The sequence below is a fragment of the Cinclus cinclus genome, chromosome 1 (assembly GCF_963662255.1).
Source record: "Cinclus cinclus chromosome 1, bCinCin1.1, whole genome shotgun sequence".
NCBI lineage: Eukaryota > Metazoa > Chordata > Aves > Passeriformes > Cinclidae > Cinclus > Cinclus cinclus.
In genome coordinates, this window is record NC_085046.1 from 112,022,477 (window position 1) to 112,040,267 (window position 17,791).

General features: G+C 41.5%; 1 protein-coding gene across 3 annotated transcripts in view; it reads right to left on the reverse strand.

The window, feature by feature from the left end:
• The window catches only part of PCMTD1 (protein-L-isoaspartate (D-aspartate) O-methyltransferase domain containing 1), a 39,862-nt gene extending 25,511 nt beyond the window's left edge, over positions 1-14,351 (reverse strand). Inside the window, exon 1 of one of the 3 annotated variants that reach the window (XM_062488938.1) lies at positions 14,158-14,351. The gene's annotated coding sequence lies outside the window, so the exon portion shown is untranslated. Of the gene's footprint in view, positions 1-13,559; positions 13,819-14,157 lie in introns of those variants that run through there. The other 2 variants (XM_062488929.1, XM_062488896.1) reach the window with 2 other exon arrangements.
• Between the last annotated feature and the right edge of the window lie 3,440 nt (positions 14,352-17,791).

Consider the following 17,791-nt stretch of genomic DNA (forward strand, 5'->3'; position numbering starts at 1 on the left):
TCAAAAATAAAAAATGCCCTAGAAAGTGAAAGAAATAGATCCTTTAGTGAGAAGTGGCTTATTGTGCTGCAGAGAAATATTTTTTGCTAGTTTGTTTGTGATTTGATAGTTTTGATAGTTCATTTTCCTCCAATGCTTTTTCATAAACTTTTGCTTATCAAGTAAAACTACTACTTATATTTTGGCTATGTGGCTAAGAAATTATGACAATTTGAATGCATTTTAATTCTTCACTAGTTTATAAGATATGCAAAACTCTTAGCTGAGAAGTCAGTAACGAGGTGTAAGGTTACCCAAGGTTTTTTTTTCCAGCTTTTAAAGGGACAAGTTTTGCACATTTAAAAATTTCTACAAGTGTACTTGTACCTCAAGTTAATTTCCTGGGCCACTAAGGACTTGCACTCTCTTAAATACAGTTTAAATACCATGCTAGCAAGGTATCCAGTTAATTTGCCAGACAAAACCTCAGTGACATTGCTAAATCCATAGGATGTCAAGTATCCTAAAATTCAGTATCTTGTAATACTGACACAACCTGACTCCATATAGATAGCTACTCAGAATACAAGCTACTTGAGCCAACTAACTTGATCCTTACTTTGTTTCAAAGAATGGAAAATAGAAAATAGAATAATCAGCCATTTTTGAAGTCTCCTCCTCACAACTATTTTTATAACTCATCAGCTTGGAGAACACTGTATCAAGTAGTTCGATACATTAAAGTCATACACAGAATACAACCTTGCTTGGTCAACCCTTCTTTCCTGTAAGGAGAAAACAGGAACAAGCCACTGCACAGTACTACTAGGATTCAGGTGTTCAGTTTCTCCAAGAAGGAATATTCTTTGACTGGCAAGAGAAGGGAATTAACCATGAATGGGCACACAGGCCTGAAACACTTCAGTCAAGTTAGTAGTTTGAGCTTACTCACAGCAAAAATCAGCAACATCGCTCTAATCAGCAGAGATTTGAAGCTCCCCAGGCTACCAATCTAGTATAAGACCTACTCCTTTCTGTCCAGACTCAATACATGACGCCCCTGCAGCTGTTATGAACTCAAGATCGTGTTTTGCCTGTCCTCATCCCATACAATGACTCCTACAACCACAGGACTCCATTTTCACTTTAGCTTCCCTTCTTCTCCCAAGTATTATAATAGCAACTCACACAAGGAAATTCAACTTCAAACTGCAGACCTGAGCTAAATATTTTCAGCTGGAGCTTTCAAAAAAACAGTATGATTGATTATGATCTTAAAGGAAAAGAATAATTCTAATATTACTTTCATCCAGCAAAGACTGGAGAAAACCAAAACATGAAGTATGTGTTGGCAGTAACTGTAGTAGGTGCCTACAGAATTAAGAATAAAACGTGGAACACAGAGGTATTTTGGAACGAAGTCTTCATAAACATTTTATTTTTTAATTTTTACACATATACCTTGCTGCTAAACTGATACTAAAGGCAGCAAAAAGTGCAAGTGCTTTGGAAACCAAACTACTAGCACTGCCTTCTCTTCCACAGCTATTTGTTTTGTCACTCCAAGCACCTATAAAAGAAGCAAACCAGCTGTTTTCAGGATATATGATGCCACTTGGTGCATTAAGGAAAACTCATTAAGAACACTACACATTTTTGAAGTTTATACTCTAGACTAATCTTACTTTAAAACATTCACTTCTAAATTGCTGTTCAGTGGGTCAATTCAAGAAGCTCTTCAAGTTAAACAAAAACAAGTACAAAACCAAGTAGAGTCAGCTCTCCAGTGCAGTGCACTCCACAGAGCATTCTTCGAAGTTCTTTGCAATATAGCAATGGAACAAAAAATAGACCACGGGATTAACGTTAAGTCAAATGAATGTAAACAGCTACAACTTCTGACTTAACCTGAATTGCATTGACCTACTTGGGCAGAAAATGTTTGTCGAGTCTGATGTAAGCCTAAGCCCTGATCTTCCTGTTTGAGCTTTCAACAGCTGTTTACACAAGATTCCAGGTATGTGCTTGCTTTCACTCTTCCTCCACCTTCAGTCACCTGAACAGCAGACACGGTGACTGCATTTCTCTCAAAAGAGGTACTGAAACTTACAGAATTTCAAACATATGAGCAGTGACAAGCATATAAGCACATGATCAAACAAATTTAACCTTGGTAGCGACACAAGGGCATAATTTTAGACTAACTTGCTGAGTAGCTACTGAACATTCTTTTTTTTTTTTTAATATTGAAACAGTTGACAGGAACTTGAGTTAAAAAAAAAACAGTAAAACAACATAGAATTTTGTTAGTTGTTTTTGTGTTTGTTCTTCTCTCTTCTTTGAACTGGGAGACATTTCTTTCTTGGTCCATGCTGTCTCTTGTACTTAAGTTCTTCTTGTCATCTGAAATTACACCTACCCTCTTCACACCATACCAAGGACTGAATGCTGAAAGGAACATTTTTCTATATACAGTTCTGTATGCCAGACCTGTTCTCAGGTATGCTGATAAAGTCTTGAAAATTCATTACCATTTACTATGAAGTAAAGCAAACAATCCTGCATACTTCCTGGACTAAAATTTTCATGTGCAGCTTAACCCTACATCTTCACTTATCTCTCCTTACTGTTTAAAATCTGGACAACCAAAACACTTCTGCAAAGCTGAGCCTCTCAGGCTTCGGGAGCAGTTTTTTCTTCAAACACAGGCTCATTAATTGCTATAGGCAAAGTGATGATTACCTCTCAATAGGTTGTATGCATACATTTATGACTGAATGAATGCTAGCTCTGCCCTGATTCTGAGTACCGTATAGTGCACCATCAATTGCAGACTTCAAAATAATGAAAATTGCTTCTCTACCCACAACAGTCTGAAACATTTCCTTTTGCTTAGTTCTAAGACAACGTGCAAAACGCTCTCGTCAATGGGGAGTCTAATGTGACTTAGTGACCTTTCAAAGTTCCATTAAAAATCTCCTAAGCAAAGGATATCAGTTTAACCCAACGTCTAACATGCAGAATATCCCCGATCCTTCCTCTGATACCAGTGTCCATGACAGAACCTGGCAGTCAGCACATTTTGTAAAGGTCTCAGCTCCTGAGAGGTGTGCCTACAGCTCTGTCCACTCCCAGGCCACAACTATTTTTAGTTTGTCCAGTATAAACTAGCCAAAGAGCTTTATCAGAGACTGGTTGGGAGAAAGTGGAAAGATGAACAGCTTCTCCCCAGAGCCTAACAGGCCCACAGAAACAGGAGGCACCAGGTAATAGCAGTTTGATCACTGCCTAAAATATCAAGACTTTGCGAGAGATAGGGATCGATGATGTTTAATACATACAGATGTCTGATATTCACTGTACTGCCTGTCTAACGCACCTGTTTTACACATCAGAAACTGCTGTCTGTGCACATATTTCACAAATTAGTGAACTACAGAGTGACCAGGCTGCAAAACCCACTGCCACAATACACAGCTTTGCAGAAGTATATTTAACAGACAGTATTCATTTTGAGCAGATACATATAAGCCAGAACTGTAGAGTGATGTATAAAAAGAACTGGTTCTGGTATATCTAATTATGTTTGGCCTGAAAAGGCAAAAGGCATAAAAGTGATAAAAGTGACACAAACATTTCTGCATATTTTAATATTGTGATCACTTTCCATCTAAGATACCTTCACACACACACACACACACACATATATATATAAAAAAGTGAAACAGTCAATATTTTTAAAACAAAACTTGTAAGAAGATGGTTAATAATTTAGTTTGGGTATCCAGAACATAAAAATGATTCTCCATTACTGGAAGCAACCTTCAGAGAGTAACCAGTAACAGCTGGGGGACAGGCAGGGAGAACCTCTGTTATGATCAAATACAAACCAGGTTTCACACAAGAACTGAAACATATTTTCCTAACTTTTTACCATAAAAGTTATAGTTCTTAAGCAGATCAAGTCACATGTCATGTAACTTGTACTAGGCAAAAATGTGGCCCATGACAAAATTTTCACTATTTCAGCCAGTACTAAAGTTCACAAACTTACTGCACATAAACATTTCAAGTTATTCAAATAACTCACTTCTAGCAGCAACAGAACAACATACGCCTGTTGCCTTTAGCAAAAGAAAATAGAAATGAGGTCAAGTGTAAAAATAGAAGATAGTTGCATTCCTGACACATGAAACCTCATCTTGGAGCTATGCATTTACTTCAGTCTCTTAAAAAAAAAAAAATGAAAAAAGAAACAGGCCAAATAAAAAACAACAGTATCAATCAACTTTACCAACCTCCAAGTACACTAAAATTTTTAGTTTCTAATCTTCAGAAATGTATTTAAGATTTTCGAAACAGCACACAATAATCATAGACTAAATAACTTAAATTCTTTATCATGATGCTTACTTTCACAGTCTGAGAATCTCAACTTTTATTTATTATGCATCCTCTTCTTATGAGATGCTAAATAAATACAATTTAAGGAAAAAATAAATCCTGATTATTTTTTGGTTGATTCTTAAAACAGTACAGTGCAATACGACATTATGTTTTGAGAAGTTATTTTATTACTTAGTCCTGTAATTCTCAAGAGGGACAAATGAGTAAAGCCTAGTCCTGTTCCTGCTTCTCTTCCTGAGAACCATTAAACAAAATTATTTCAATCTCCCAGAAGCATCGCACTGGAATTACCATTTTTTTCAAATATAACTTGTGTAACTAACACTTGCACACTGAGTTAGTTTTATCTTGTCAAAGAAAGCAATGGATATCTACCCCACTTTCTTCTCTTTAATCCCCAAGTTCTGCATATCCAAAAGCTTTAGTCTTTAAGGATCCATATCACAATTTGTCTCAGTCTCCACAGATACCGCAACTCCATGAACAGCACAACCTAAAATGATGTGACTTTGTCCATAAATCTCTATCTATTACTTAAGATTTTCAATGCTTACATTATGTAAGATAGAGATCAACTTTCCTGTCATGATTCTAACCAAAAGAAAGTGATGATTTATCAAAACTTTCAAAACATATGAATCAAGTATGAACTAAATCTGTATTAAAATTCTAATAAAAAGTCTCTAGTAATCCAGGGAAAATAAAAATCAACACCAGTTGACAATGCAAAATGCTGCAGCATTAATACTGTTATCAAAGTCTGTTTCACGAAGCTTCATGTAAATATTTTATTGTTTTCCCTACTCTGAGGTAATGTTTCAAAGTATTGCCTTTGTAACAGTATCACTTTAATTTACATCTCCGGGGCCAGTCATTACCTTCTACCTTAAATTTTCCACACGGTTTGCAAATTATTAAACAGATTATTTACCTGGACATATCAAAGTTAACCTTATTGGGTTATGAGATAGAAAGCTGTTCTGCACAAAAAGGAGCGGAGATGCACTTACAAGTGGGGGAAACACACGTGAATACCCTGACCCAGGCTACCATCAGCTCTCTCTCACTCCCACCAGCACCACACCTCTCCAAGGCATTTCTCAGATCTAAAGGTGTGCCTCTTACAGAGCTACAAAAGTACCACGGAGTGCACGGGAAAGGGACTTGGGGATGGCACAAGTCCTGTGTGGGGATGCTTGGGGGACGAACCAGAGGTGGGGAAAGGCAAAAAACAGTGATTATGGCAGAAACAAGCCTGGGAAAGCCAGGGCTATGGTGACAAGCAGGACAGGTCACCTGTGAGCAGGCTCCAGGTCAGTATGTGTGTCCAGCCATGCCCTGCCTATCTTATCAGACTATTAATCTCCTGCAACTCCTTCTTGGACCTCTGTTCTCTTCCCATGTGCATCTACAAGACACGGAGTCAGACCACAGGTCACAAGCGCTGGTGGGTCTGTGGCACCAGCAAAGCAGGGCATGAGCTTCTGCAGGTCTGGGCATAATGACAGAGTACTGGGCTGAACTGGCCAGCAAACCAGCAGAGTGGCCTTGGAACCAGGACACGACACACTGGCTGAGTGAGGCAGCTGAGAGAGCTGGTTGCTGGAGGAACAAGGAGGAGTCCAAGGTGAGCTGCTAGACAATCTGTGGTGTTTGGGATTGGCAGCTGAATATGTGTTTAAAAGGCAATGGGGCATTAACAGACCAAAGAGCTGCAGGGTAGAAGGAGTGCCTAAATCCACTACCTTGGAAAAATTCATAACATATACACGTGTTTGCAGACATTTAGCTTGGCCATCCAGAAAGAGTAATAGCACGAGGACGCTGGCTCTGTTTATGCCTGCATTAGTGCCACATCCTGTGTTGGTGTGGGGACAAATTATATACCTACATGCTGAATACATGTGTGTGTTTGCTGCTGAGAATATGTGCTCAGCCTCACAATTCTGCACCTGAAGCATGGACACCTAAACTGAAAACTAGAAATACTCGAACAAAACTTCTTATAGGCCTTCTTTAAATGCACAAACCAAAATACATAAGCAAATTTTAAACTTGAAATTTTTTCTGAATTATTGGTTTTCTTAGTCTTCAGGTATGAATCAAGTACTACTGTAAAAGTGGCTCCAAAGTTATAACTTACAGTACTAACAATGGCAGATGTCATCTGGAAGGGATTTGGACCATTTGTGAAAGCTCCCATAGCCACTCCAAGACATTCATGCAAATACTTCAGCAAGAAATGGAAGTTGAGAAGCTTTCATCATTGCATATATAAAAGCTGTGCACTTGCACAGCTCAAGATAATCATCACTCCTATAATCTTATTGTATCAGGTCTTTTGCAGTCATACGAAGCACATGGTTTTCACCTGACAGAAATGTAGTTTACAGATGTAACACAAGAGGCTGCTACACTCACACAACCTGATGTAGTTTTATCATGGACAACTCCAGTTTATCCAGAGCATGCCAGAATGGAGAAGGCAAATTTTACACTGACTTTTTCTGACAACTGAATTACTTCAGAAAACATCACAGAATCTCAGGAAACTTGGCAGTAATGAGTCTTAGTCATGATGAATGCATAATTAACTGAAGCAAGTAACAAGAGACTAAGGCCTATGGGATTTTATAATACTGCAGATGTTAGCTCAGCAGAAGTCAAAGAAACTCAGCAGCTTGACTTTTCTGTGTCCTTCCACTTTCACTGACCTTCTGACCACAATAATGCCAAATTTAGAGTTTCTTGAAGGAAGAACGCAGCATAGCTTAACAAACTGGAATACACTGAATGGAAGGAAAACCACAGTTCAGTCTCAAAAGGGTAGAGGAAACAGTTTTGCAAATAAAGAGCAGAATCACATGCTCAGCAGAAGAGCCAGAAAAACCCCATCCACCAGAATCCAACAAGAAATAGAGTAAACAAGAACTTTGTGAGTCTCAGGCAAAGATTTTCAAATGAATATCAAATCCTGTAATGGCAAACTGATGTACCAGTAGAAATACAACATTAGTGAATACTTATTAGTACTGCAGATATATTAACCATTTGACAAAATTATGCATCTCCTTTAGCAACTGCTTTGGAGTTCAGTCTTTTAGCAATGCTAACTTGCATTCATTTCAGTCCTATCAAGCAAAAACAGTTGTTGGCTCTCACAATCAGCTCTTCCTTTGACTTTGATATACAGACCATGATATAACAGCACAGTCATCCTTGACTGGGTTGAATAGTATTACTTGGCTTTATCTTTTATTTGTCAAGAAAACCGCACAGTAATTCTCAAATATCTTCTAAAAACACTTGCTATAGAAATAAAAAAAAAATCTCAAAATAGTAATCACTTCTCATTTTCTGACAACCACACAGTCCTAATTCTTCTTTCAATGTTAAAACAACCACTTATAGGAATCAAGCCTTTCGTCTGGGACAGGGATGCTACAGGCATATCAATTAACGACTGCTCACTAGCTAGTGATTCACTAGCTGACTTACTATAAACAATTCCAATTACTATCACTTCACTTACAGAAACCACACATTGATACAGAAATCTTTTGGAGAGGCAGATTTGTCTTTTTGTAAAATATGAACAAATAAGACGTCACCTCTGAGATGATCTCTTTGAAATCTAGCTGCCTTTCACTCCTGAAGACAACTCATAACAAATTCTATTTATTTTGCTTGAAAATGGCACCAATACATGCTTTTAATAGTTACATTCCTTTGTGTCTACAATATTACTGCATACTGCCTTTCACTACACCTTAAACTAGTATTTTAGAACAACTCTGATTTGACTCTAACTCTTACCACTAAATCTAAAAAGACATTTGTAGACATCAGCTGGGAAAAAAAAAAAAATTCTTCCCTGTGACAGATGCCTCCTGGAGGAACATTATCCAGTATTACAAAGTTGTCACTATTCATCCTGAAAATAGTTTTCAAGATTACTTAATTTGCCATTAGAAATATGCACCTATCACTTAAGACTTTAACAAGCCAATTGTTAAAAAAAAGGAAGAAATAATTATGATTACTGACAGCTTTAATAAGACTTATCTATTTAGAAATTATGCAAAGAAAAGGTTTTGCAATAAAAACATCAAGCTTCTGGTACTTGTGATGTGACTTGAGTGCTCAAACACAGACCTCTAGTGCTATTTTAGGTGCTCATGCTGACTATTGGCTACTTGGCCGGTGCTACAGCAACAATTAGTGCTAAAAAAACCAGAAAATTCTTCTGCCCACATCCTGTCTTTGCTTCTCTGCAAGCAAGTCAGAGGAGCTGCTCTTTCTGTGTGACTTGACTGCTTCTAAAGGAACCTAACAGATGGGACTGGAAAAGCATAAAAGGCATCACTGGCCAAAAGAGACTAAAAGAGCAAACCTGGAGACACTGACTTGTAACCAGTCTGTTATCACCAGGTTCTAAAAACATGCAGAACAGAGATCCTGTTTACAGCCTCTACATTGCCACAGAACTGGTTGGTTGTCCACATGTTCTTTGTGCATGTTTTGGCACATGCCATCTCCAGTAAAGCACATGTGTCATTAACCAAGGGCTCTCTTCTGTAGCTGCTCAGCTACCTCTCATTCAGATTTATCTTTTCTGCCATATTATTATTATTATTATTATTATTTATTTTTTTAATACTTCAAATAACGTAGGCCTTCAGTAAATCTAGTAGCTCCATGCTGACAACTCTGATGCCCTGCAGCACCTCCATATAAATGTCTTTCGTTCAGGATTAAAAACATTTCATGTCACAATCAAACCACTTGATGTAAGCCTGCTACTTTTTAAACCTGATTTTAAGGTTTTGCTGTCAAAATCTAAATTGTTTCCTTAAACAAGATTTTCAAAGTTAATTCCAATTATACTCTTTTACACCCTAGAAACACAGCAAATCCAACTTTGTTTTGCAGCTGTATCCTGAGCAAATACTACTTTGAGAAAACCAAGTGAAATACAACACTTGAGAGGCATTCCAAACCTCACCTGTTATGTCACCTTAACAACATCTAAGAGCATCTTAAAACCCCCACTTGCATGCAACTCACAGAGTTCAATACTCTGTACCTGTAAAAGCAAGATCTCTACATCCTTTCTTTACTAAACATTAACGAAACAAGGCCAGAGCTCCAAAACTAGCCTTCACTAAATGCATTTTCTAAGCAGCAGGCACCAAGTATTTTTCTGCCCCAAGACAGTCCCTACAAGAAGAGAAGTTTCACAGTAATTCCCCACTCCAGAACTTCACCATATGAGAATATACCAGAATCTGTAGCCTGTGAGTTCCCACAGTGACTCCTGATGTCACACCTAATCTCTTTTAGGGCTGTAGAGTTTGTCTTTTTTTGTTCAGTTTAAGCGTTCTGACCTCTAAACCAGTGTCTTTTCCTCATAATAAAGGACAATCTATACTTCTGTGCTTCAATTTAAAGGATTGATAAAATTAATTGAGAAATATGTCACATACCACTTGTAGTCATAATGTACAAGTGATAAAGACCCCATAGTTGTTCTCCAGACCCACTTCCAGTCCTACAGGTTCCAATCCTTTTCTTCTTTCCAAAAATAAGCTTATTTGGACTAACAGCCATTTTTCAAGATATTTTTGCTTACAGTTTACTTCTGCTTCTTACTCCCAACATTTCCAATACGCAGCTGATCAGAAGTAGATTCAGCAAGAATCCACACACACACATTCCATAAATATTCCAAGCTCCTTGGGGTTAACATCACTGTTGACTTTGCAATGCTTTCTCTGAAACATGAAGTAGGCATGACATACCAGGACAAAAAGGACAGAAAACCAACACCACTCTCCTGAATGCTAGCCAGCTATCCTTCAGTTCCACAAAAAATTATATTCAGCATCCTGAGCTGCTATAAATTCTATCCTTTCTTCAAGGACCAGAAGTCCAGCCCATATTTCTTAAATAACACAGCAGCAGAAACTGCTTTAAGAGCATGCATGAAGGAGGCCTGAAGGCTTTCATTAACACCCAGTGCACACAAATAAGTCCCAAAGGAATTGGAGCACAGCAGTTATTTCCTGATGCTCTCATGTAATTATACCCATAATATTTGATATAACTACCACACTTCAGTCCCTATAACTCCATAAATGATGAAGCAGAACAGTGTGAACACAGTTCTGCAAAGCAGATACATTGAAAGAATTCTCCATCCAAAAAAATCCACACCTGTTGGTTGGAGAGGATGAAGCAGGCAGATCGACTTCTGACCCTACCAGAAGATTCCTGGAGTGCCTTAGGCCAGTCACATACCTGATTGTTCATTTTCAAAACATAATTGCACATACATTCTACCCACTTCTACTTTGAGGAGTTTACATTCTAAGCAGGTAAAATAAATGAGATTATATAAAATGACGTCTGCATTCAAGAGTGCCAAGTGCTAGAGACTTCAAGGCACTTTTCTTGCACAGAGAGCTAATTAATCATCAGCTATACAACATCACTTTCAGTTCAGCAGGGTAGAATAGCAGACCTTTGTAACATTCCTGCTGAAAACAGGAACAAAGCAGGAAATGACAAGAACAGGTACATTTAAAGACACCTCTCATCCAGAAAAAAATGACTGTATTCCCAGGTGTTTCTCTCCATGCACCTAAGACTGGCATGAGCATTACCACAATGCTTAGTATTTCAGAGTTGCTTTTAATGTATTTGTGTTGGGGAACTTTTGAAACACCTGACATAAACTTTTTGAGACACTGCATGGGGAGATTTTATTACCTGGTTCTGGGGGAAAAAAATCAAGAATCATGCACTACAATGTCTTGCAGTAGGAATTTTGTGCTAAGGTCTTAAGTTTGCCTTAAGACTTCCACCTGCACTCGTATCATACCTAAGAAGCCTACCTTTAGCTTCAGAATACACACTTCCCATCTCAAAGCACTCCAAGTTTACAGAAACACAGCCAAGTGACTGCTCTGGTACAGTCCAGCACAGGCATGGAAAACTACAATACACGCCTGACACTGAGGTCCTATTCTTAGGTCTCCTATTAGGTGGAAGCCTCTTCAAAAGGAGCTGCAGGTTGGGGCAGTCAGGCAAACAAAAGACTAAACAATAAAAACCACCAAGCTGCCAAGATTATGATTATAAAAATGGCAAGATTTCATAATTTATAAATAGAATACTACAAAATTGAAACTGGCCACTCACATACCTAAAGCACATCATGACACAGATTAGATGAAGCAAATACAGAGAAAAGTCCAATTAGAGAGGCAGGAATATTTTTACAATAATTCTAGAATGAAGATCAGAGACGATGCAGGGAACAAACCTAACCCTGCACAGACACAGGAATAAAATCTAGCCATCCAGGACTGCTCAGTATTACATACTTTTTTCTGTTTCTGTGATTTCATTATATTCTCCTCACTGCAGACCTCCCAACAAGATCCAATTGTATTTTCTAGCATTTCTGAGGGACACTGACTGTTGTAAAGAACATCTGGCTAAGTGTCCATCTCCAAAGCCCTCACTGTGGCTCTCTGACCTCACTCAGATACTTCTAACATTCCTATCATTATATTTATTCACCCAAAGGCAGTTAAAATACCAATAGATCTGCCACATATTTTTCCACCTACACATCCAAAATACTTTTCAAACTTTCCTAACAAATCAGGCAGGAGTTCTGGAGAAGACAGCTCCATTTATCCAAGCCTGAGTCCTTCCAGAGATCATCTGCCCAGAGTAAGGTAATGGTCCTGTTGAAGAAAAAAAAAAGCATACCACACATTATAACTCATTTGCAAGCATAATGGATTAAGCTTACAAAGGCATTCTCACCACACATTTCTGCAATTTACTGACTCTAAGCACTGGATTTTTTGTGTCTTGCATCTTAGAAAGCATTCTCTATAACACAGAGGTCATATGGTCAAGAGTAATTGGGTACCTTCAATAATTTGCTGAAGTGCTGACTACCTTTATTCTGGGTATTTTTTGTCTGTGTCTCAACCTTTTCTACTCTTTATGAGAAGAAACTTTACCTTCTTGCTAAAGCCTGCAGTTCAACTGTGCTTGACCTATTACTTGACAGGAGTAAAAAAAAAAAAAAATACCCCCTAGGAAAACACGAAGTAATTGGCACTGGCAAGTACTGCAAGGACACAAGCACTATCCACGCAATGGAGCAGTTTAGTAGTTTCATAAAGAATTTGTTTTCAAACAGATACCCCCCCCTCACCCTTTCACCTTAAGTGTCGGTTTCCTTTTTTTTTTTTTTTTTTTTGTTGGAGTTTAGTGGTTTTGTGTATTGGTTTGTGTGGTGGGGATTTTTTTGTTGTTTTTTTTTTTTTTTAATGACATTGCTGCACAAAGCAGGCCCAGGCTGCTGACCGAGTATCAAATAAATGCCAAGATTCCTTCCCCCTCTTGCCCTCCCTTCCCCTTCCTGCAACTTCAGAGCGAGCCGCCGACAACTGCCGAGGCAGGGGGGGGAGGAAGGCGGGCGGAGGGCAGACAAGACCCGCACATGCACTGTAGAAGGTGGCCCGGGGTTTCGGGCACAAGAGAAATCCCATTAACACCGCAGACCACAGTTCAGCTACAGATGTGACCCCAGGACGCCTACTCGAGCAGATAACAACAAAGAAAACAGCCGGGAGGAGGTGGCAGCCCCGGAGCCAGTTCCTGCTCCTCCCCTTACTCTTCTCCCAGCCAAAACAGAGACCACAATATAAACAGAGACAAAATGTGCGTTTATGGCAAAGCAAGAGGCTGAGGTAGCCTTCTCCTTTTCCCCCGGCGGCTGCCGTCAGGAATGCTCACCGACAGACTCACCCCGGCTTTGTGGGCCAAAGCGAAGTTATCGCGCATTTCACACACTTTATTTATGTAAACAAAGTATCTTCCGCCCGCTGCAGCCGCACCACCTCCTCCACTATCAAGGCGAGAAATACCTTTCATTAGCCCACGGGTTTTTCGCGAAACAAAACAAGATGTTGTCTTACGCACCCCTCAACAATGCCTCGGCCTGGAAGACGCAGCCCCCACCAGTCCCTGAGGCTGTCGAGACTCGACAGCGAAAAACAACAGCCAAACAAACAAGCACAAACAAATCCCCTAAAACGCAGGCTCCCCTCTCACTGCATTTCCTCAAAGGCAGAAAGCAAACGCACAGCCGTCACGGGGGGAGGCAGGGCGCTGAGCCGCAGCGGGGGACAAGCGCTGCCCTCACTTCGCTCGCACCACCAACCCCCGCCTGGATCTCGAGGCTGGAACCTTCTCTCTTGTCCCCGTCCTCTCACAGCAGCCCGGGCCCGCGGCAGCTACACCAACCACCTCTCGTCCTCCCAACCCGTTTTGGGCCAGAGATTATTTATTACACAGACGGCGTGACGGGTGGCAAGGGTCGGCCGAAGGAGGACGAGGAAGAACAAGGGGCTGCCAACGGCGTACGCACAGAGCCCGTCCTGTCCCTCCCCAGGGCGAGCCCTCGCCCTGTCCCGGCTGCGCGAAAACAACCGCCATCCCCCCCCCCCGCCATCCCCCTTCCCCCGCGCCTGCGTGCGGGATCCGCGGACAATGGGGATGGGAGCGCCCGGGGAGCCAGCGAAGGGCAGGGTCCGGAAGGCAGGGGCCGGAGAGCCACATTTTCCCCATCCCCCGCCGCAACCCAACCGTCCCGGCCGTCCGACGGGCCCTCCGCGCCGCACAGCGCGGCCGGAGCGCAGTTCTGCCAACCTCCCCCCCCCCGCCACAGTGCGGGACACTCACCCGTTCCGCAGCGGGCCCCGGACCCTGCACTGGGCGGCACCGGCGAGACCCGCCGGGGGTAGGCGGAGGGGGCGAGAATCGCAGGCAGGAGAGCGCTCCGGCCGGGCGCGGGCGAACGGCGGCGCTGGACGGCCACGGGTCAGGGGTGTGCGGGTCGGTTCGGCGGCCGGTGCCGGGGTCGGTGCCGGGGTCGGTGTGAGGGCTGGGCCGGGACGGGCCGGGACGGGACGGGGGAGGCGGGGCCCGACAGCTGAGAGGATGTAAACAGAGCGTCACGTGACTCCGCCCCCCGCGCGCGGGGCCGCCGGGCGAGGCGAGGGCGAGCGCTGCGCCGCTCCGCGCCCGGCCCTGATTGGCCGCTCGCCCCCCGCGCGACAGCCAATGGGCGGCCGGCGCTCGCGGCGCTCGTCACCAGTCGCCCTGGGGTCGCGGAGGGCGCGCGCGCTGCCTCCCCCTCCCCTCCTCCTCCTTCCCTCTCTGTGGCAGCGCCGGCGGTGCCGTGCCCCCGGTGCCGTGCCCCCGGCCTTCTTCTCTCCCGTGGGCCGCCCAGGATGGACAGCAGGACCGCGTTTCCCTGCGGAAGGGCCGAGCCGTGCGGGGAGGAGCGTCAGCGCCGGCATCGCGGGTGGGGGTCACGGAGGAGGCCCGGATTTAAAACCAAGCGCAAGGTGCCCCCGGTGCCCGTCCGAAAGAGCTCCGCTTTCCCAGGGCCTGCGGCGGCTCTGCAGGACCTTTCCGTGGGGACTCTCGCAGAGCGGGCCAGAAAGTTCCCCCCCCCACACCCCGAGAGAAGGGCCCTCGTGCTTTGTTGTCGAAGCACAGAAAGATCGTTGAGAAAACTATAGGAAGTAGGAGACATCGCGGGGAAAGCTCAGTTAAATCATTAGAAATGTCAGAAAACGTCTAAAGAGGGGCTGTAAACAAGGTAAAATAGAGAGGATGGCGCATGAAGAACAGCTGAGGTCACTTGGTTTGTTCAGCCTGGAGAAGAGACTGGGGTGAGACTTCACAGCAGTCAGCAGCTTCCATGGAAGTGGAGGGGGAGCCCTTGATTTCTTGCTGGTGACCAGTGAAGGGCCTGCAGGAATGGCGTGAAGATGTTATGGTGGTCTTGGTTGGATATTAGGGAAAGATTCTTCATCTTGGGGATTGTTGAGAACTGGAACAGTCTTGCCCGGGGAAGTGGTTGGGGCACTAAGTCTGACATTAGTGTGTGGACAATACTCTCAAGCCCATGGTGTGATTCTTGGTGTGGCCCTTTGCAGGGCCAGGAGTTTGACTTTGGTAATCCTTGTGTAACCCTTTCAGCTCAGGATATTCCATGAATTTGGGAAAGGAAGAAGTACTGTGGAAGGAAATAGACATGAATAAATGGGAAGTCAGGGAAGCCTGGGGCCCCATAACTTGAAGCCCAAGGTGATGAAGAGTGTTGGCTCATTCTAAGCTCTGGTCTCAAGTGATGTTTCTGAGTCATTGTCTCACATTTGAATTGGTAAGGAGGAATTGGATTTGTGGGATTTGGAGAGTCAGTGGAGAAAATAAGATCGGCTGGTATTTGGGAGAATAAAGAGTTACACAGGTGTCAGGACTTGTAGCAACTTGACTAGTCTGTTTTCTTTGAGGAAAGGAATGAGAAACACCTGAGGTTAGTATCAGACAAAGGATGACGTTCACACTTCAGTAAGTTCATATTCACCAAACAATCAGGCAAAAGGTGTAGTATTTAGGGATTTCAGGCTAATGGATATGAAAACCTGAAGATGTAGAGTGGATGTTGCAATAAAAGTAATTTAGATAACTTGTAGACATTTACAATGATAATTTAATCTCGAGTGTTGTCAGCACAGAGTGTTTTGTGAAATGCACCTGAGAGGCATAAAGTTTTGAGCTTTAGCTAAAGTTTGAGTAGTGGTGGAACAGGATTTCTAACTAAAGTACCGAAAATTGAAAGACATAAAAGTATATTTGGTGAGAGGCCAGGAGTGAGTATTACTCTGTTGGAAAGCAGGATTAGTTAATATCTGGAGTGCACAATGGTTGTAGATGGTACATCTGAGGTGACGATAATTGGCAATATAAGGGGGAGAGTTTCTCTTAGGCTGGAACTCAGAAATAAGTCTGCAAGTGAGTGTTTCAAACAGTGCTAGAAATTGCCACCCTATTAGTGATGTAACTAATGGCTCCTTGAATGAGAGAAATAGAAGGGAGAAGAAACACATAAATTAGATTTCTACATTAAAATATGCCTTGCGTCAGTAAACAAATAGTTTGAGTATTTTAAGTTTGTTTCTGTTAAGAATTTTTAGTTAAATATAATAAGTGTGTATAATTCCCTGCCTATTGTATGTGTGAGGGTTTCCTGGTTTTGATTTCTTCTCTTTTCATCACATCCTAGATCCTCTTGTGCCTGAGCAGCTTGTAGTCATTACCTGTCAGACAAGGTGTACGTAATCAGTATTCAGTCAGGACAGATGTTATGGCCATGTTATGCTCGTTCAGTTTTAAGAGAATTTTTCAGATAGCTTTTTTCCTCTGTAAATTATCATGCTTGAGCTGATACTATTTTTTCCACTTGCAGTCAACATGAATATACAGCTAGGAAGGCCATTCTGCCATCTTCTTTCAGAGCTGACAAGAAGCTTCAGTATTCAGGTCTAGAGAAAATTCTACTCAAACATAGTTCTCCGAATCTAACTCCTGTCCGTCCACTATTAAAAAGAAGTAAGGTGTGTGTTTCCTGATGCAGTATGTAACTTCTACATCTTGATGTAAAAGATATTTATTGTCATATTATCCTAAATTTGATATGTGCATTATTTGCACAACCTTTGTTTTCATTTGAAAATACAGTCTCAAAAAAATCTAAAGTATTATGTGACAGGCCTGTCAAAGCTCTGTATAAGTTTGCTGAATTCAAAACCCATATTTCCCACTACTTAACTGAATGAAATTGAAATTAAAAAACCCACTTCTTAACTGAAGCACAGTGAACATCCTTCCACCCTCATAAAATAATGGGTTAAACTAAAAGTCTCCCCAAACATCATTATTCTGTGCAAGTTTGGGGTTGTTTTATTGTATCTACAAATTTAAGCATAATTTACTCTTTCAGTGTTTTGTCCTGTTGCTTTGTTATTTTTTTCATGATCATGCAGATGAAGTCTGAACTGTGTGGAAGACTCTGATGAATCTTTATTGTGTGCTTCTGGCGAAGGTTATAACATTGAGATATCTGATGGATAAGCACTCAAGACTGCCATTTTTAAAGTAAATTTGAAATTTGCTACGAGATATCATTAAGGCTAGGTATTTAGACTTAGCTGTTACTATAATGAACAAAAAAGATTGGATATACAGAGTAATTTATGATGAAATAAAGAAAATGTTATAAATATTGAGTAGGCATATTTAGTTTGTTATTTATATAGAAAAAAGTTGTCCTTTAGACATATTGGCATTCCTAACGATGGCAACAGCTTAAAAGTAGAATGGTGAAAATTACATTCCCTGAATACAATCCTGTTGGCATAAAGCTGACAAATAATGCATCATTTGCACTGCTTGTATTTTTTGCACCTCTCTAATTAATGAAAACCATTTATAGATCATTGCATTTAAAGTACTTTGATTTGAA